This window comes from Taudactylus pleione, unplaced genomic scaffold (genome assembly GCF_031769625.1).
Source record: "Taudactylus pleione unplaced genomic scaffold, aTauple2 ptg001623l, whole genome shotgun sequence".
NCBI lineage: Eukaryota > Metazoa > Chordata > Amphibia > Anura > Myobatrachidae > Taudactylus > Taudactylus pleione.
The window spans coordinates 61,022-81,613 of NW_028286020.1; the positions used below are offsets into that span (position 1 = coordinate 61,022).

Below are 20,592 nucleotides of genomic sequence, written 5' to 3' on the forward strand. Positions count from 1 at the left end.
GCAACAAGCAACCATAAAAAAAACAAGCAACTGGGATAATAAACAAGCCCAATTCCGCTTGTTATAAGCGAACTTGGCAACTATGCCTGAGTCCTGTGTGTTTATGTGACTGCACCTCCCGCATCAGGAAGTCGCCAAGTAAGCCCCACCCCTCCATCTCCGTCTGAGCTTCCATGCCATTGCAATTTACCTTACTTTACATAAATGATGGTACTGTTACACAGTGGGTGGGTTGAGCTCTGTAAAGTGCTAAGGCATTTGTATGTGCCATCTAAATAACTGGTAAATAAATAATACATTAAAATAATAATGGTAATAATAAAATTTTTACATATTATTATTGGGGTTCTCCTGTACAAGGAGGAACTGTGAAATACACCTTATTCTAACTGCTGCAGCACCTCTTTGGATGTGACTAATAGAAAATACAGTTTCTCAATTACTTCAACATGTTATATATTCTAAATACACTCAACAACTTTCTCAATAGCGCATAGAATGGAATCTCAGCATGAATTATCACTGAGGACTGGCGTAACCCCAGACTGATCAGTCATTTACTTTAAGGTGAACACAAAGGGCGCGATTCCGCGTCGAACACTTACTGCATGGAATGCCAATATGTATGCGTCCGAGTCGCTCTGCGCAATGGTCCCGATGGTTACTGCACAGAGCGGCAGGACGGTTGGACGCAGAGAGTGTGGATTTTAGCGGGCGTTAGGGGGAGGTGACAGGGGCGTGGCTAGTCAGGCATGGGCGTGTATTTGACAGCGATTGTTCTAAAGGCTCAGAATTGCTCTCGCAAGACGCCTTGTTCAGATGGAGAAACTGCGCCTGCGGGCTAGTGCAAGTTTCGAGGGTGTGCCCGATGAAGCACAGGGAGCGATTTGCACCGCTGCAAGTGGGCATCTCACATTGAACAAACTCAGGCACAGCATGGTATGCAGTTGTGATGCCGACAGTCTGAATACCAACCGTCGGCATCCCGACTGTCTAATCCCGGCAAGGGTCTAATGACAGGCGTCAAAATCCCGACGCCTGTCATTTTACCTATGCTGGGAGCCCGATGCCCGGAATCCCGATCGAAGGTAAGCCGAGCGCTTCCTGGGGACAGCTGCCGGGGGGGGGGGAGGGGAGGGTTAGGTTAGGGGCTCCCGGGGGGACAGCGTTAGGCAGCCCCCCCGGGAGGGTTAGGTTTAGGCTAGGGGAAGGTGGGGTTAGGTTTGGGCACTTAGAGGGGGGTTAGGGTTAAGCACGTGGGGGGGAGGTTAGGGTTAGGCAGCCCCCCGGGAGGGCTAGGCTAGGGGAAGGCGGGGTTAGGTTTAGGCACTTAGAGGGGGTTAGGGTTAAGCACGTGGGGGGGAGGTTACAGTTAGGCACCCCTAAGGGAGGGTTAGGGGGGGAGAAAGGTTAATCAGTACTTACCTTAATTAACAATCTGGATTTTCACCCTTGCCAGGCTGCCGCTGTCGGGATTTGAACTGATTCCCACAGCATTATGATAAACACACAGACATGGTTGCGGCAAAAGATTCAGCCATGGCCGAGTCTGCGTCTGAGTTGTTTCATTGCAGTACTCTCTTGCTAGGCAGAGATATAGCAACCAATCAGCTTCTAACTGTCATTTCATAGACTGCGCTAGACACATGACAGAAGCTGATTGGTTGCTGTGGGAAACTTCTCCACTCTATCTCTCTCCATCACCCCCAGTCTCTTCACGCTCGGAGCAGCCGATGTTTAAAGCCCAGGGATATAATGGGCATTTGGAATCGGTGCTCTGTTATATACATTTATATTGGAGGTATCAGATTAGGGTAAGGCGGTGTTACCCAAACTTTCTTGAATCACGGTGCCCTAAAGCATCAGCATTTATTCATGTCACCCCTAGGCCAAGGGTTTCTTATTGAGACATTCAGCAAAAATAATTCAATTTAAGTAAATTGTGTTTATCCGTCATCCTCAGGGTCAGTGATATGGCGGTGGTCAGCTCCGCGCGTCTGTTTGCCCACGTACTGTATAAATGCCAGCCACCAGCACTGGATGTACCGCTCACATTGAACATAAATTTTTTTACGTGGTTCTGGACCACCAACCCATAGCACCCTTGCAAGTGATCCGCAGCACCCTAGGGTGCGACGGCACCCAGTTTGGGAACCATTAGGGTAAGAGTTATAAAGAAAGATTTGGTGTTTTTGTGATCCAGTCAGTGTTACATTATAGATTCTGCAAGAAATCCCAGCTTCATTCTATAGATCCACATCACAGCCAGCAGGAAGCCTGCACAAGACAATGCAATAGGACCCTTCCAGCCCAGCAGCTGATCTGTTAACTTCCCTCTCTGTGAGTTCAGAGATCCCATGTTACAGGCATCTGTATGTTCCCTCCTCTCCGCCTGTGCAGCCCGGGGTGTGAGATGATATAATCACTCATACACAGTATACAGCCCAGATCGCCACAAACACTCAAAACACACAGAGGAGTTTGACAGATTCATTGCAGCATCCACTTTGCGGGATCCCATTGTTTTTCCAGGTAATGTATCAATACTTTTCTACAAATAAATACTTATAATTATCTGTTGTATGTATTTGGGGATTTTTCCCATTCCCAGCATTGTGTTTATGATTATCTGCTGAGTCTTTAAACAGGGGGAATATTGTTTTTTCCTGGACACCTATTCCCCTCCTTAGCTATCTATTTATGGTGAATGACAGACAGATGTAATCTAAGTCTCACTTTCAGCGTCAGTAAACAGTCTCTATCCTCTGCTGTGGCCAGCATGGCATGGGAACAGCTCTACACAATTCCCCGGGCAGACTAGTGACACAGCCAATGGGCAAAATTTACTAAGCAGCGGGGTCTAAAACGCAGGGGTTTGGTGGCGGTTTCTAAATGACAGCCCTGTTCTATTCTATTCTAAAATTTGTTTTGACAGCGTTTTTGCAGTGGTTGTGGCTTTAGTAAATCTGCTGATAGCAAAACCGCCAACAAACCTCCGGGGTTTAGAACCTGTCGATTAGTAAATATTGCACAAATATATCTTTACTAGATAAACTGATAAACCAAGTTGTGAGTACTATATATATATATATATATATATATATATATATATACATACATATATATGTATGTTATATATATATGCCGCTTTTCAGCATTAAATTGGCGCAAGTTAACCCAATTCATCAATATATTTAGGACTTTCCAAACAGTCCTGCTGTATACATAATAGTACCTGTATGCAGAACAATGATGACTTGGATTAATTATAAAGGAAAACTTTGCTGATCTAATAAAAAATATAATCATCATTTTGAAAGATTACAGTTTTCAATAGAAGCCTAATAGTTTCCCCATCGGGTGTTCCACCGCTACAACAAACAACATTAGAAATACGATGCTGGTAAATTCTGTTACTACTCGCGAGTCGCTACACGTGGTTCCTTTTCCCCAAGATATTTTAACAAAGCCTTGTAGGGAAAAGGATCAATGTAATAATTCACAACAGGTTCAAGGGCATTTCCACCAGCAGATGACTTCAATTTAAAGATCTGTGCTTCTCTGGCTTTCCGGCTCCTCACTGTGCTTTTCACTCATGTATTTGTTAGAGATGTGTGGTCCGGTTCTCCAGAAATCCTAATCCACCCAAATTTCCTGCACCCGGACAGATCAGAGTCACGGTTCTGATCCTACCTCGGTTCGGAATTCAGGTTTTGGATTACAAAAATTACGTGATTTAAGCTGCTTTTAAAAAATTTTTTATCATTTAAAAAAAAAAAAAAAAAACAGATTAAAAACCAAAACGCTCGAGGGTGGTTTTGCAAAACCAAAACCCGAACATGAATCCAGATCCAAAACCAAAACCAAGCTGTTTGGCACCAGAGCTATAACTTATCATGAGTCACATTAATCAACTCTGTAACAATTCAGGATCTAGGGCCTGATTCAGAGCCGTTCGCTATTTGCGGTCGTTCGTTCAAAAACAAGGGGTGGCTATTCAAATGATCCGTTCGCAAATTGCAGTCTGTTCACACCTCTAAGTCTGAACGAGCGAGCAAAACATACGCTCGTTTATTTGATAAAAATGCCCCCTGGCCGCACGCACCATACGTCATGTCCGCTATTTATTAGATTAATCGAGTACATCGTACAGCGTATGAACTGCTCGCTATTCTTGTGGTTGGTGTTTTCAACCGCTATTTTGCGAGCAGTTCTGAGTTAAAAAAAACCAAGTGACGTGGTCAATGACGCTGCTGTATTAATTATGCACTCCCTTAAAACGCCCATTTTGACCTTTAAGCACGCCTGCGTTCGGATCTCCACTCCCCGTTTTCAAGCACCTTCCCCTGTTACCACCCACATACGCCTCATTCTGTCACTCAAAATAGCAGGCCCTCGCTATATTGCGTACCAACGATTTTCAGCCGCACTGACTGGTTCGCGCATGCGTACTAAAAACCGTACGCATGCGCAGATGTGCTAACATCGCTCGGAACGAGCGTACTGCCGCTAGCGAGTGGCTCTGAATGAGGGCCCTAATTCCTGAATATAATCATAAGAGTATTTTTTTTAGAATTTTAAATACCCCTTAGTCTGGGTACACACGTAAAGATTTTCTTATGCCAGAAAACAGATGAAAATGGTCGTCAGACAAGTTTGTTAAATGTTTGATCTAAACAATTTGTTCACACAACAGTTTTTGTCCATTATCTGGAGTTTGGGAGAAAATTGCTGATTGTCATTTGTTTTCATACCTTACCAGATTTTCATTCCAACCAATAAACTAGTTGGATGGTTGGACAGAAAATCTTTATGTGTGTACCCAGCCTTAGATAGGCTTGCCATGATATCCCTTTAATCCCAGACACATACTGTATGAATTACACAGGTTCTGTGCCTGATTAAAACCAGGTGAAATCCAGGCTTGAATTTAGCCAGCCACAGAACCTGTGTAAGTCATAGGTGTCCCGGATTAAAGGGATATTCTGGCGCGACTACCATTAGGGCCATATTCAAACAGGTGCAAAAGTCGAACGGAATGGGTCCCCCCGACACATTCTGCTTGCGACCTATGGATCTGCCTACCGTAATGCGTGGAAATATGCACAACGCAAGATGCTGTTGGCAGCTTGCAGCTAACGGAATCTACCCCTTTGGGCCGTATTCAGTTAGAAGCAAAAAGCTGTTTTCCGCTAAAAAGTATTGCCGATCTCGGCTTTTCACGCGGTCGGAACTTATCTCCAAATTCAATTCCAGCCGGTTTTCGCCTATGTGGAAAGTCAATATGAAATAGGCGAAAAAGATTTGCTTAAGAATAGCAGGAGAAAAGAAGGGCACATTTTTATTTTTGGGTGCAAACGTGGGGAAACCACTCAGAACCCTTGGGACAGCCCCCCAAAGGACAACTGTGTCCAAAAATCCAGAAAAAAACCCACCCCAATAAAGTACTTTCATTTTGCTGGCAAAAAAGTACAAAGTGGGGGGGACAAACATAAAAACTAGCGAAATACACTTCTTGGGGTGCTGTAAGGAGGGGCCAAGTGTTTTTGGGATTGCAGGTGCATGTATGAGGGTGGTTTTTCACGTTCTTTAAAAGTTCACTTTAGAGACATAAAAAAGATGCTAGCACCCATTTTCAAGTACCCCAAATTTGACAGGACTCCTTATTTTCACCAAATAATACTGCTTAATGCCATTCTTCACCACTTTTACAAGGATTTTAAACAACTTCAGTACCTCAAATAGTTTTATTAGGGCTATTGGAACACTCCTAACTTTAGTGCATCTTTTTGGGGAGTACACACTGAGGGCCTGATTCAGACCCACTCGTGAGCGCTACGCGCTTGCAAGCAGGTCGATGGTGGCCCAGTGCGCATGCGCACGACGGAGCCGGCTCCGTCGTGCGCATGCGCTAGACCAGGATAGCGACGGGCAAACCGTCACTCCGGGTATCGTACCAAAGGGGGCGTGCTGTCGATGTTGAGTGACAGCACGCCCCCTTTGGTGGGCGGGCCGGGGGAGTGGCTGCCCAAATGGAGGCATTCCCATGTGAACGCCTCCGTTTGGGGGTGGCCCCACTGACATAACGAGTGATGTCAGTGGGAGAGATTTCGGCTCTGTTAGAGCCGAAATCTCTCTGGGGCTTGCGGCAACGAGACCCTACCACAAGGGTCTCGTCGCAAGCCCGATGGTCACGATGGTCTTGGCCATCGTGACCATCTTCCTGGCCGCTCGCTATAGCTGTGGGTGGTCACCCACAGCTATGCTCTAAAAAACAAGAAGGCCGGCCCTGATTCAGAGCGAGCGTTCTGTCAGAGTGTCCGGTTCTGAATCAGGGCCTGATTTCCCCTATTCTGACAGTACTCTCCGCCTGTTCTGCATTCCGCTGCTTGCCGTTTTCACCTGGTTAGTAATTGAATAGGGCGAAAAGCAGGGACGCGCACGTTAAGTTTTTGTGTCCAAAACACACGATGTAGGCGAAAGGTCGGGCAGGACTTTTCTCGCTGATGCAAAATTAATTGAATACAGCCCTTAGTATAGTATGAATAACTAACCGAAATGAGAAGATTTACTGTGCATATGGTCAATACTGAACAATAGGGACATTTATGGGGACAATTTAAAACCTGGGACTGTCCATGGAAATTAAGGGCAGCTGGCAACTATGTATGAGAATTGCTGAGAACACATCTGCAGCATGTGAATTAGATCATTGTCAGCCTATAATTGAGTACTGTTTATCTGAGCCTGAGATCTTGTCTAGGTGCAGACCATTAGCTGTGATTTACAGTCTGGTTAAAGTACTGGCTGTTCATTGACTGAATATAAAATATAACTTTATACGTACGCTGGATACGGTGATTGTCAGATCTCCGTCAGTCCTCGGTTGGGCGCTCTACACCCCTCTCTGTGCTCAGCCCTCATCCTGTATAAGACAGGTCTCAGCAGGTGTTGATATCTCATTTGTGAATTTCACAATTAGGAGAGAAAATGCGTGTGGGACATTTATGGCTATCTGGGACCTTAGTGGAACTGAACTTTAGCTAAAAACTCTGGCCCTCATTCAGAGCCGTACGCTCTGAGCAGAGCGCACGCTCTGAATGAGGGCCGTCCTCCATAATTATGGAGCGTCCTCCTGGACGCTCGTATAGCTGTGGGTCACCACCCACAGCCGGTACGAGCGTGCAGGTTGATGGCCGCGATGGTCTTGACCATCGCGACCATCGCCACTGCGAGCCGGAGCCTGCGGTTGAGTTTTTCAACCGCAAGGCCCGGAGTGATTTTGGCTCTATCAGAGCCAAAATCACTCCCACTGACATCACTAGTGATGTCAGTGGGCCGACTTCTGATGGTAGGCGTTCCCTTGGGAACGCCCCCGTCAGGGAGGCACGCCCCCGGGACGCCCACCAAAGGGGGCGTGCTGTCAATCAACATCGACAGCACGCCCCCTTTGATCAGACACAACGAGCGAAGGAAAGTATTTCGCTCGTCGCGTCTGGCGCATGCGCACGGCGGAGCTCCCGCCGTCGTACGCATGCGCAGTGCACAACATCGACCCACTTGCGAGCGGACAGCCGCTTGCGAGTGGGTCTGAATCAGGCCCTCTATTTTTAGTTCAATAAGTGATAATTTTCCTGTAACTTATTTCCCTTTAGTGTTTTTATAGGGACACATCTCATAGTGGTTCCTACTTTATTTGTGTTGTGTTGTGAAAAGTGAATTGTATGGCTTCGGGGTTGTTTACACACAGCAGACAGCCATAAGGGACTTGAAGGTCCCTTTGACTCTCACCCTTCCTCCTGCACCTCTCCCCTTTATAGAGATGTCTGTAAGAAAGTAGTCCGTCTGCGGTGGGGACGAGGGGTGGTGCAGAGTGAATTCTTATGCTGGGCATGCACCTGATAGATTTGCCAAACAACGCCGGGGACTAGACAATATTTGGAGCTAAAAATCTATCCCAGGAACATCCGATTTCGAGCGTACACGCTACGCAATTATTGAGCCGAGAAGAGGCACTTCATTGCTGAGCTACAAACGCTGGCAAAGGTGACGGCTTAGCATGAACTATCGGCAAGAATCGGAGCCTGATGGCCTGATTCAGTAGCGGACACTAATTCGATCGCTTTCGCATGAAAAGCAGCTGTGAAAATATGCTAATGCCTGGCAATGCTTAGCCGGCATACAGAGGCCAACTGCTGTCTTCTCATATCCGTCCAATATCGCGTAAACATCGGTATCATCGACGCACATCGAGCAGTCACCCAGCACTTACAACAGCTCTGACCAGCCGCAGACACGGCCAGGCCCGCTGAGAGCTGCGGCGGGCCCGGGTAATAGGGGGTGTGGCCTCATCGCAGGAGGCGTGGCCACGCCCCCTACCCGAAAAAAAAAGATATGCAGCGCCACTTCGCAGCGCTGCACGCTGGGGAGAGGGGGCGCTCTGAGCCCCCTCAGCCCGGCACGAAGCCAGGGGGGGCGCAATCAGTGTGATCGCTCCCCCCACAGGCTTAGGAGACTGCTCAGCAGCCACGAGCAGTCTCCACTGCAGCTCAGCACACGCTGTGTGCTGGGCTGCTGTGAGGGAGGGGGAGCGGCGCCGGACCCGGGCCCCCGCCGGGCCCCTCAGGAAGCCCGGGCCCGGGTAATCTGTACCCGCTCCCCCCCCCTCTCGGCGCCCCTGGACACGGCAAGACTCCTTGCATGCAGAGGGCTGTCATGCTGCGAATGCAATTGTAGTGGCTAATATATGCATGCCCATGAAATGGCGTTAAACGGTCAGACACGCCTGCATTTATCTAACCCCCTATTACCTCCCCCAAGCGTTGACCAAATGACACTCACTTTGCAAATGGATCCTGTGTGTACGTAAGCGCAATGCAAATGTGAAGCGTGCGCAGTGCGACTTACATGCATGCATACGACAAATAATTGCTCAATCTGTGAAAATATCGCCATTGCATCCGCTACTGAATCAGGCGCGCACTACAGGGCTGTATTAACCCATGGCCAGGTCCCTAGGCTTGCAGGTATTTCGGGTCCCCTCTGGCATTTCAATCCTTCACCCCACTACAGCTGGCAGCCTAACCCTGGTACGGTAGGTAATAGACAACAGTACATAGCCCGATATCCATTTTCAGGGTCTCCTGAAGAAGTCTTTTCACAATTTTTTGTTTATTTTTTTTGTGCGAGTAGCACATTTTAGGGGTATAATTTTTCCCTACTGTAATATTTTGAAGTGAATAATATTTTTATTATTTACTGAAAAATATATAATTTATGGATAATTGTTTTAATTCAATCAATTTGTTTCACTGCGATAAGGAAGCAGGTAATTATCTTAATAACAGAAGTTATATAAGAGAATCAGTGCATTGTAATTTATGCGGGGGTGTTAATACGAAAAAAGTAAAGAAAATAGGAGGGGAAACAAAATTGTTATATATTTGTTCTATTACAACATGTAGAAGTTCTACACCAGTTATACCATACCTCTCTCTCACCCTGAAGGTGGTCATCAGGGTTTGGATGTCCTTGTGTGTGTGTGTGTGTGTCGTGGTGGCGTCATTCACTATACACTTACCAGTAGGCTGCAGCGTCCATCCTGGTTTGTGCACTCTGGATTTTCGATCCGTTGGCTCCACCTCTATGCTGGGGTATCCTCGCTCTGCACTCAGTGGTGGTTCTTTAGTGGGGACGGCTGCAGGGCCAGCGCTTCCACTATGCAAGCTTAGGCAGCTTCCTAGGGGCCCCGGCCACTGTAAGGCGCCCGGCCCTCCGATCGCACCCCCCAATTGCCGGGTGCCCGCTGAGATTGTGTTACCCCTCCACACCGCCCCCCGGCGCCAGAGGCATCCGGAGGAGCTCCGTCTTCCGGGTCCCGCAGTGCACTATGGGAGTGAAGTCATGACGTCACTCCCATAGTTCCGAGGAGCAGGCGCCGGGGACGGACGGAGTAGGCACTGGAGCGTGGTTTAAGATACCTGACCTGGCTAGGTACAGCCACTTGAGATAAGCTCTAAATAACTTTTAAATTGTAATTGTGTTTTCTATAGATTTACTGTGTGTGGTGAGTGGAATAAATTTTCAATAGTACTACACCATGAAAATTTCTTTTCTCCCCATTATACTGATCTGATATAATCAAACTAATACGAGAGAGCAAATAAGAGGGACTCTGTCGAGATAGAAAAACTGAGGAGGAGATCCAAGAACCCTTCTATATGCCTGCACATGTAATCCTAAGGGTACGCATATATATTTAGGTTTTTGAAAAAATCCTGTAGTTCGATACTACTATACTATAAGGCGCTTTTGTTCTCATTCTTGTTTTTCATAAAATCGTTTGGACACCACAACAACGGTCCGTTTTGGGGAACATCCAGCTGCCACCTTTATGTGTGTACTTGAAGAGGAACAAGATTCTATATAAATTTGTGGACATTCAGAACACTTTGGGTGTAGCGCTGTGTATAGTACTTGGTTATATATATATATATATATATATATTATATATATATATAGCTGTTTCTGGACGGGGAGAGGACAGCAATCGATTCAAAACTAACCATGTTAACAGCTGCGATAACAAATGCGTCCCCAGCTGAATCACCCCCTTGGTCCGTTTTCTCCCCGCCCCCATTGTCTCAAAACAAACCGAAGCTGACTATAATTGTGTCTCTTGCAACTTCTCCCTGTGAGGCCCCTAGTCCTGTAGGGCCCCTAGGCTTCAGCCTAGTCAGCCTTATGAATAGCCTGGCGCTACAGAGCAGAATCAAGAAAAGAGAGGAAAAGAAAACTCTTTTGGCTGGGGGCACAAACTTAATGTAATCTATTAAAACAAAGTTTATTACATAATCTTCAACTTACGTACATAAAAAACATAGCACCATATATAGACAGACAAATTACACAATGGTTGTATATTTAAGTATCACATTGTAAATTAAACTATTGTTGGACAAATGCAGGGGCGTATCTACCCATTGGCCAGGATGGCACATGCAAGGGGCACCGACCAAAGGGTGGGCGCCGTCCGGCAGTGCCACCAGTAGCCAAGGGGTGGACAAGTCCCCCGGCCCCACAAGTGTAGGGCAGACCGCAGTGATAGCGGTCTGCCCTACACAGTTTACAAACACACAGCCGCCAGCGGCGGCTTTAGGTTTCTATTAGCAGCCAGCTAATGAGAGTCAGACAGACTCTCATTTGCTGCTGCGTCATCCGCGGAGGGAGCCAGCTGGAGCTCACTAATGAGCCCCATGTGCCGGCTCCCCCCGCAGCATGCGATGGGAGAGATGTCATACGTCATGACGTCTCTCCCATGCAGGAGAAGAGCAGCCGGGAGTCAGAGTGGACAGCGGCAGTCGCGTCAGGAGCGGGGATCAGGTAAGTTGAATTTTTTTTTTGTTCTTTGTGTGTGTGTTTGTGTGTGTAAGCCTGTCACTACAGGGGGGGGCACTGAAATAGGGGGTGGCAGCTACTGGGGGCACTTTATGGGGGGGTGCCCGTTACTGGGGGGCGCTGTATAGGAGTGACCACTACTGGAGGCAATTTATGGGGGTGGCCACTACTGGGAGCACTGTATAGGGGTGGCCACTACTGGGGGCAATTTAGGGGGTGGGTGGCCACTACCGGGGGCACTGTATAGGGGTGGCCACTACTGGGGGCAATTTAGGGGGTGGGTGGCCACTACTGGGAGCACTGTATAGGGGTGGCCACTCCTGGGGCAATTTAGGGGGTGGGTGGCCACTACTGGGGGCACTGTATAGGGGTGGCCAATACTGGGGGCAATTTAGGGGGGTGGCCACTACTGGGAGCACTGTATAGGGGTGGCCACTACTGGGGGCAATTTAGGGGGGTGGCCACTACTGGGAGCACTGTATAGGGGTGGCCACTACTGGGGGCAATTTATGGGGTGGGTGGCCACTACTGGGAGCACTGTATAGGGGTGGCCACTACTGGCGGCAATTTAGGAGGTGGGTGGCCACTACTGGGGGCACTATATAGGGGGGACTACTACTGGGGGCACTGTATAGGGGGGGACTACTCCTGGGGTCTACTACTGGGGGGCACTGTATGGGGGGGCTACTACTGGGGGCACTGTATAGGGGGCTACTACTGGGGGCAATGCAGCATAGGGGGGATTACTACTGGGGGATTACTATTGGGGGCACTGCATGGGGGGGCCCCAGTCCATTACATTGCCAGGGGCGCTTGGATCACTAGATACACCCCTGGACAAATGTATCGTGTTCTGGTCACTTAGTAGTCATCTAAAATGCTTATTGTGATCCAGAATATGTCCTCCAAGTATGAACTGCCGTGTTCATATGTCAAGGCAAAAAATATTTCTAAAAAACATATAGGATGAAGTATCTGTTGGGAATATCACCAGACTGCCCCCTTATAGTATGGGGTAATATCTGTCAATGATTTGGCGTCTAAATCTAGACCTGTCATTTTACCGACGCCAGGACACCGGCGCCCGGCATCCTGATCAAAGGGACGCCGGGCCCCTAGTGCGGACAGCTGCGCCTTTAGGGTTTAGGGTTCCCGGGGGGGGACTTAGGGTTAGGCACCCTCACGGGTCGTTAGGGTTAGGCTAGGGGGAGGGAGGGTTAGGGTTGGGCACCCGCGGGGGGGACTTAGGGTTAGGCACCCCCCGGGGGACTTAGGTGTAGGCGGCGGGGAAGGGGGGGTTAGGTTTAGGCACTTAGAGGGGAGAATACGGTTAGGCACTGGGGGGAAGGTTAGGGTTAGGCACCCCTAAGGGAGGGTTAGGGTTAGGGGAGGGAATTAGGTTAGTCAATACTTACCTTAGGAATCATCGGGATTTTCACCCATGTCGGGCAGCCGCTGTTTAGATCCAACCACTGGACAGGCTTCCGGCGGTAAATCATACCAATTCCAGTATCACAGATATCTCCTGCTTACCTTCCTCTCCCGGAATGACCCGCTGTCCTCATACACTAGTATCACAGATATCTCCTACTTACCTTCCTCTCCCGGAATGGCCCGCTGTCCTCATACACTAGTATCACAGATATCTCCTGCTTACCTTCCTTTGCGGAATGGCCCGCATCAGCTGTCACCGCACTGGAGCAATGATGAATTGCTCCGGCAGCCGCAGCGAGTTAGAATGTTAATTATCGGGAACCATTCAGACCCCAATAATTAACATCATGAATAGGCCCCTAAAGATCTTAAAAAAGGTTGATCTGACTAGAGACTTTTCACTTTGATCATAATGTTGGACAGCTTTGTCTGGCTGGCCTTTTGGGTAGACTCTGAATAAACAGATTTTGGAGCAATATTTGCTTCTCTGTAGACTTTGGTACATTGTGAAGTGATCTCTGGTGTGACCGCAGTAGTGTTCCTTTCCTCTACACTGTGCTCCCCACCATGCTCGGTGACACCATGACTGTGTAGTAAAGTCCATGGGGGAGGCCCAGGGTCTAGAGCTGTGTTGTGATCTGTGATGTCACACTCTGTGCACTGGGCATGATACAGAGATGGACATTAATGCGACTGCAGCTATAATTTTGCACGGAAAACAGTAGCGAAAATATGCTAATAGTTCCAAAGCTTACCCAAGCCTAGGACGCCCACTGCTGCCTTCCCATCTGCGCCCTACATCGTGTACCAGCGTAAAAATCGGTAACATCGATGTACATTGCCCAGCCCCTGCGGCAGGTGTGATCTGTCTCAAAAACACCGGCTCTCCTGACACGCAGAGAGCTCTCATGCTGCGTAGGAGATCACAGTGGCTAATTTATGCACACCCATGTAACCGTGTTTCAATGGTAAGACACCCAAACAGTGACTTCCTGTCACTCACTTTGCAAATGGATTCTCTCTGCAGGCGTAATTGCAAAACAATTGCTGCATGTGCGTAGTTTGGCTGACACGCATGTGCAATGGCAAACAATCGCTCGATCTGCGTAAAAAATTGCCATTGCGTCTATCACACCCAATCAGTCCAGAGCAGCACCTGTAGCAGATGCCATTTTCTCTTAGGAAGGCTTTGCGGTTCTCCAGGGACTTCTCTCTACATTTCAGGAGAGGATGTGGTTTCCCATGCAGAGGACACCGCTAGCTAGGAGCTTTGTCTCGGGTCTCTTCCGGATATCTCTGGCAGATCTGTGGGGGGAGTCTGGAGGATACAAATTCTGCGTGGGTCAGGTAGCATGGGAGTAGTACCTGACAGGGTAAAGGCAAAACTTGGATCGTCCGTGGTCTTGCTGGTGTACGATGTCCACGAAACAGAAAATGGGGGGAAATGGCACCTCGTTCCGCTGGCTGTATATGGAGCTATGGGTGACCCACTGTACCTGCAAATTAATTAGGCAGTTTTTGCGCCATAGGGTTAATGTCTTTGGGCATGTCAAGGAAAGCAAGTTCTGGTATATCTCCTTCAGACTTGCCTACTTGAAGTTCCATTAATAAGTCACTTAGCGCCTGATCCAGAGACGGACGGCAATTGAAACACAACTGTGGGCCTGATTCAGAGCCACTCATAAGCGGCTGCTCGTTCGCTCCAAGCGATGTTCGCACATCTGCACATGCGTATGGGTTGTAATGCGCATGCGCCAACCAGTCAGTGCGGTCGGAAATCGTGTGCTCGCAAAATAGCGAGTGCCTGCTAACTTGAGTGAAAGAATGAGGCGTTTGTGGGTGGTAACAGGGGAAGGTGCTTGAAAACGGGGAGTGGAGATCCGAACGCAGGCATGCCAAACGGTCAAAACGGGCGTTTCAAGGGTGTGCATAATTAACAAAGCAGCGTCATCGACCACGTCACTTGGTTGTCTTTTAGTCTGAACTGCTTGCATGATTGCGGTAGGAAAATGCTACCACAAGAATAGCGTGCAGTTCATACGCCTTTCGATGTACTCGATTAATCAAATAAATAGCGGAGATGACGTATGATGCGAGCGGCCAAGGGGCGTCTTTACAAAATAGCGAGCGCATGTTTCGTTCGCTCGCTCAGACATAGAGGCATCAACAGACCGCAAAGAGTGAGCGCTCAATTTAAATAGCCGGTCCCTTTTTCTGAACAAGTGTCCGTAAATAGCGTCCGGCTCTGAATCAGGCCCAGTGTTCTCTCACGGATTGCCGTTGCTAAAATATGCTAATGCCTTCCAAAGCACAGCCCAGAATAGGGACGCCCACTGCTGGCATCTCATATCCGTATGACGACGTGCAGCAGAATAAACATCGGTACCACCAACGTATATAGGACAGTCAGACAACCAGAAAGTCAAGCCTGAGCAGCTCCAAACACTGCAGCTCTTCTTACACGTAGAGAGGTCTCATACTGATTCTTCCGTGATCAAACCACGCAGGCGAAACGGCGCAGGGTGGGACACCCCTACACCCAGGTTACATTGTCATTTTTATCATATGTCTTGTTAAGTGATTAGCCCCTTAATGCTGAATAGGCACCGTTATTAGGACATCTTTATATGTGCGTTTGAATTGTTGTCTTCATTTAAATATTGACTAGCCATTTACTCAAAGGCTAATCTACATACTGTCAGCACCACACAGTCCATAGCCCTAGATTTGAACTATATATCTGGACTTTAATGTCAAATCCACCTTATATGTGATTATCTATAAATAGCCGGTTGACCATAGGCAGATCTGCATAAGACATTTGCTGTTAGTACATGCACACAGATCAGCCATCTGACTTACAGTAGGGCTGACCCGTACAAGGTATTTACTAGAAGTACTATACATCTTCTATACATAGACCCAAATCACTAAATAAGAGTGTATATAATTCCACCTTGTTAATGGTCTTACATAATATAATCTGCATAAAACAATTGCTGTTAGTACTTGCACACAGATCTGACTAAGGGCTGACCTGCACGAGGTATTTACTATAAATACTATACATCTTTTATGCATAGATCCAAAATCACATAATAAGAATGTATATAATTCTACCTTGTTGATGGTTTTTACATAATAAAACATGGCTGCACTTTATGAATTATTACTGCTATTATAACCGAATACTGCTTATATTCTGACTGGGAATGTAGTCGAAATGCTGATGGTCTGAATGCCGACCTTCGGCATCTCGACTGTCTAATCCTGACAAGGGTCTAATGACAGGCATCTAAATCCCGACGCCTGTCATTTTACCTATGCTGGGAGCCCGGCACCCGGCATCCTGATCAACGGTAAGCCGGGCGCAGATAGCCACGGGTGGGGGGGAGGGTTAGGGGCTCCCGGGGGGGACTTAGGGTTAGGCACCACCCCGTGAGGGATAGGGTTAGGCTAGGGGAATGGGGGGGAGGGTTAGGGTTAGGCACCCCCCCGGGAGACTTAGGGTTAGGCTGTGGGGAAGGGGGGGTTAGGTTTAGGCACTTAGAGGGGGGTTCGGGTTAGGCACTTGGGGGCAGGTTAGGGTTAGGCACCCCTATGGGTGGGTTAGGGTTAGTGGGGTTAGAAAGGTTAGCGATAGTTACCTTAATTTACGGTCGGGATTTTCACCCTTACCAGGCTGCCGCTGTCGGGATTTGAACCACCGACCATACTGATTCCTTTGACTGATGTCTGCTGTTATAATTATTTACACTCCTTGCACGTTACTGAATGTCAATGGTTACCTTGGTATTAATTTACTCTGGATGGCATATAAACATCGTTAATGAGATCCTTTAAACTTTGGAACAGTACAATACCAATGAAACAATGCTATTCGATATTTTGAATCAATATCATTATATGCCTTATGCTTATCTTTATCTTCCCACTCCTATCGTCTTCCGCCTGCAGCCCAGTAGTCCTCTCATTAATAGCTCTTTCCCGCCAAATACCCTGGTCCGATCTGGGTTTTCAGACATGGTTCCAACCCAGGTCAGACACCGTTTACACAGCACCATCGATCTGGGTTATTCTCAGATTAGCCCCGTTCACAATGAACCTGGGTCTGCCCTGCTAAACTTGTGAGGTCATGAAAAGTGGGAGGTGACTGCTCCACAGCCACCAATCAGCTCATTTTAGGCATGACCCAGGTCGGATAACCCGGGTTGCGCCGTTTACACTGCACCATTACCCGGGTCCATCCTGGGTCTGACCCTGGTAGCTACCTGGGTTGGATTGCAGGGTCACTTGACCCGGGATATTTTTCAGGGACCCTTTTACACTGAGCTGTGACCTGGGTAGACCCAGCAATAACCCAGGTGTTTGCTCTGGTGTAAAAGGGGTATTACTGTCCTATGCTTTTTGAAGCAAGACAGTGGACAGTAGAAACGGACAGCTGCTACAGGGGGACAATATTGACTGTTGATTCCAAGGGTCACTGTTGGACACTGATCTCTCACTCCCCACCCTATGCCCTTGGTAAGATGGGAAGCTGCAGAACCTAGTGATGTACAGGTTTTCTATACCCTGGCTTTCATCCTTTTGTACTATATGGTAACATTTGGTGCAATCAGTTATTTTTGAAGCAAAAGGAGTAACAGCAACACAGAGCTACAGTCACGCCTGATATGATACACAAATCTTTTGTGATATTTTGTGATTAACCCAGGGTGTATTTTAAGTAATTGTTTCTTTGTTATATGTATTTTTGTCCGTAATTGTATATATGTCTTACTTTGTAATTGCCTGTCATATTTCGCCGTTCCACGAGGAATGATTCCTCGTACTCCTCTTACAATTCGTTCACACCCTATACCTTCTGTTTCAGGTGTCTGTTCTGTAAGTCATTAATTTATATATCCCTTGATAATTAATAAGGGTTATGTTTTATAAAATTTAGCTATAAGAGTGCTCCATAATAGCCCATGGAGGTGGGTGGTGGTGGGGAATCTAGCATCAGTTTGGGTGGGGGAGTTGTAATATAAAGAAATATGCATTGTTCACAGGGTAGGAAGAGGGGGCATTGCGAAAAACAGGGGCTTTTTACAGGGGGAGGAGTTGGTTTATAAAACAGATTTGTGTGTGGGGGGGTTCTAATATTAGGATTTAAGACCACTGGGGGGTGTATTGACAATGGGGGGTGAGGGGTGGGAAGTTATTTTATATTGGGGGCCTATTGACATGGGGGGGATGGGACAGTGCAAAACACTCCCTAGATATATATATATATTTTTAAAAATAAAATATTTAAATATATTAAAAATACTTTTTAAACTCTATTAAATATAAAAAAAAAATCTGAGCGGTTTTGTGAGGTTAAAAAAATAAATCATCAGTTAAGTGGTTAAATGTGCTTTAAAAATAATTAGGGAGCTAACTGATTTTGCTGAGTATTTGTGGGATCTGCGGAAACAAGACACAAAAAAAACAAAACTTCCTATGTATTTCTGTAGAAGAGTTAAGAGGAAATTGAAAAACACTGACCCCGATGGGACGCGTCTCACACTCACAATTAATAATCAGTTTATAGGATATAAAAATTTCAACCAAAATGAGAAGCTACTGCCAGTCACAGTGTAGCCAGCGGAGTCACTCACTGAGGTGGTGGATTTTACTGAAGAGGGGGGCGGGAGGGGTGCTCAACAGCCCCTAGGTAAAATTTGCCACTGGTCATTACATTTGCAGAATAAGATAAAAAAAAATTGCTGAGCTTGATTCTTCCATAGTATTGTTTTGTAATGTACCCTTAACATCAGCTTCTAACCACAGACTGTACCACAGTAATGCCTAATCTGCTATTTTGTTGTTACTTAGAAAATAAATGTAAAACTGTCAAGTAAGCACCTGGCATACAGCCACGAAGATCCTCATAATAATGATGTACTAACATGATTTGTATCGAAATGACAAAAGTATAATCATGTGATTAGCCTACATAAGTTGGACTATATAATGTACTAGCTGATGTACCCAGTTTCATCCAGGTACACCTTAAATATTTACTGTTTCCATTTCCATCTCACCACTCCAATAACATTAATCCTTCATCTCTATAGTAATGCATCACTGTTATAGTAAGACATTAGCCTCCCTTACCTGTGTACTAACACATTACAGTCCCTCACCTCTGTAGTAACACATTTCCCTCCCTCGCCCATGTTGTAACACATTCAACTTTCCCCTCCTTCAACTGTGTAGAAATACAATCCCTTCTACACATCTGTAGTAACACATTCCCCTCCCTTGCCTCTGTAGTAACACATTACCTCCACTCACCCCAGAAGTAACACATTCCCCTAGCTCACCCATGTTGTAACACATTTCTTTTACTCACCCCATAGTAAAACATTTGACATTCCCCTCCCTCACCTATGTAGTTACACATTCCCCTCCATCACCTCTATAGTAACACATTCCCCACCCTCACAGGTGTAGTAACACATTCCCCTCCCTCACCTCTATAGTAACACATTCCCCTCCCTCATCTATGTAGTAAAACATTCCCTTCCAACTCCCTTCCCTCACTATTCAAATAGGGGAGCCACAACAAACTGTCAGTGTTGATTCTCAGCACTTTGGGTGACAGTTGTTGTTTGAATATGATCTGTGCTGCAGCCACGATGAGTCAGTCAGTCAGGACATTGCACAGGGGGGAGGGAGAAACATTTTAGCCCTTTTCACACACTTAGGAAAAATCATAATCATAAAATCAAACCATAGAAACATTTTCCTTTTGTTAAGACTCGTTGTAAGTCTGCTTATATTCCCAAATATTTGATATCTGATATATACAGGATAAATACAGGACATATACAGGATAAAACGTGTCAGGAAAAGGGGCTATCAACACTAAGTGAAACCACTGTCACAAGCTCACACCCTCTCGCGGGGTGAGGCAGGCAGCGGTGTAACTAGGGTATTTGGAGCCCAGGACAGGATAAAAATTGCGCACCCCCCCTATGTGCACACATGTGCCCAAAAGTGGGTGTGGTCACATGCCACACAGGGCGTGGCCAATGACAAATGGAGTGTATCAACATGACACACACCCCTTTCTCATCACTCTGGGAACATTCCTTTCCATTTCATATGCACCTTAATGCCCCCAGTAGTACTGCCCATCTTGCAATGCCCACTGTAGTAGTGCCCCTTATGCAATGTCCCCAGTAGCAGTGCCCCATGTAGTAGTGCCTCAGTAGTGCACCCTTATGCAGTGACCCCAGTAGTGCACCCTTATACTGTGCCCCTCTATGCAGTGCCCCCAGTAGTGGTCCCCCTTATGCCGGCCCCCAGTAGTGCCCCTTATACAGAGCCCCCAGTAGTGTCCCTTATACAGTGCCCCCAGTAGTGGCCCCCTTATGCAGTGCCCCCAGTAGTGGCCCCCTTATGCAGTGCCCCCAGTAGTGATTCCCCCTATGCAGTGGCCCTTATACAGTGCCCCCAGTAGTGGTCCTCTCTATTCAGTGCCCCTTGTAGTGGTCCTCCCTCATTCAGTGCCCCCATCCAGTAGTGCCTCTTACATAACACAGACATGCACACATACATACACAAATAACACTTACCTGAATCCCCACTCCTTCTGTGCCCGCCGCTGTCCGCTCTTCCGTCCTCTCGCTCAGTCCTGCTTGGTACTATGGGAGAGACGTCATGACCTCTCTCCCATTACCCACTGCGGGAGCCGGAAGATGGAGCTCATGAGTGAGCTACAGCCCGGCT

At 47.2% G+C, this 20,592-nt stretch overlaps 1 protein-coding gene across 1 annotated transcript in view; it reads left to right on the plus strand.

Moving 5' to 3' along the window:
* Nucleotides 1-2,408: 2,408 nt before the first annotated feature.
* Nucleotides 2,409-20,592, plus strand: part of LOC148442089 (B2 bradykinin receptor-like) — a 38,090-nt gene continuing 19,906 nt past the window's right edge. Inside the window, exon 1 of the mRNA XM_088464252.1 lies at nucleotides 2,409-2,532. The gene's annotated coding sequence lies outside the window, so the exon portion shown is untranslated. The remainder of the gene's footprint in view (nucleotides 2,533-20,592) is intronic.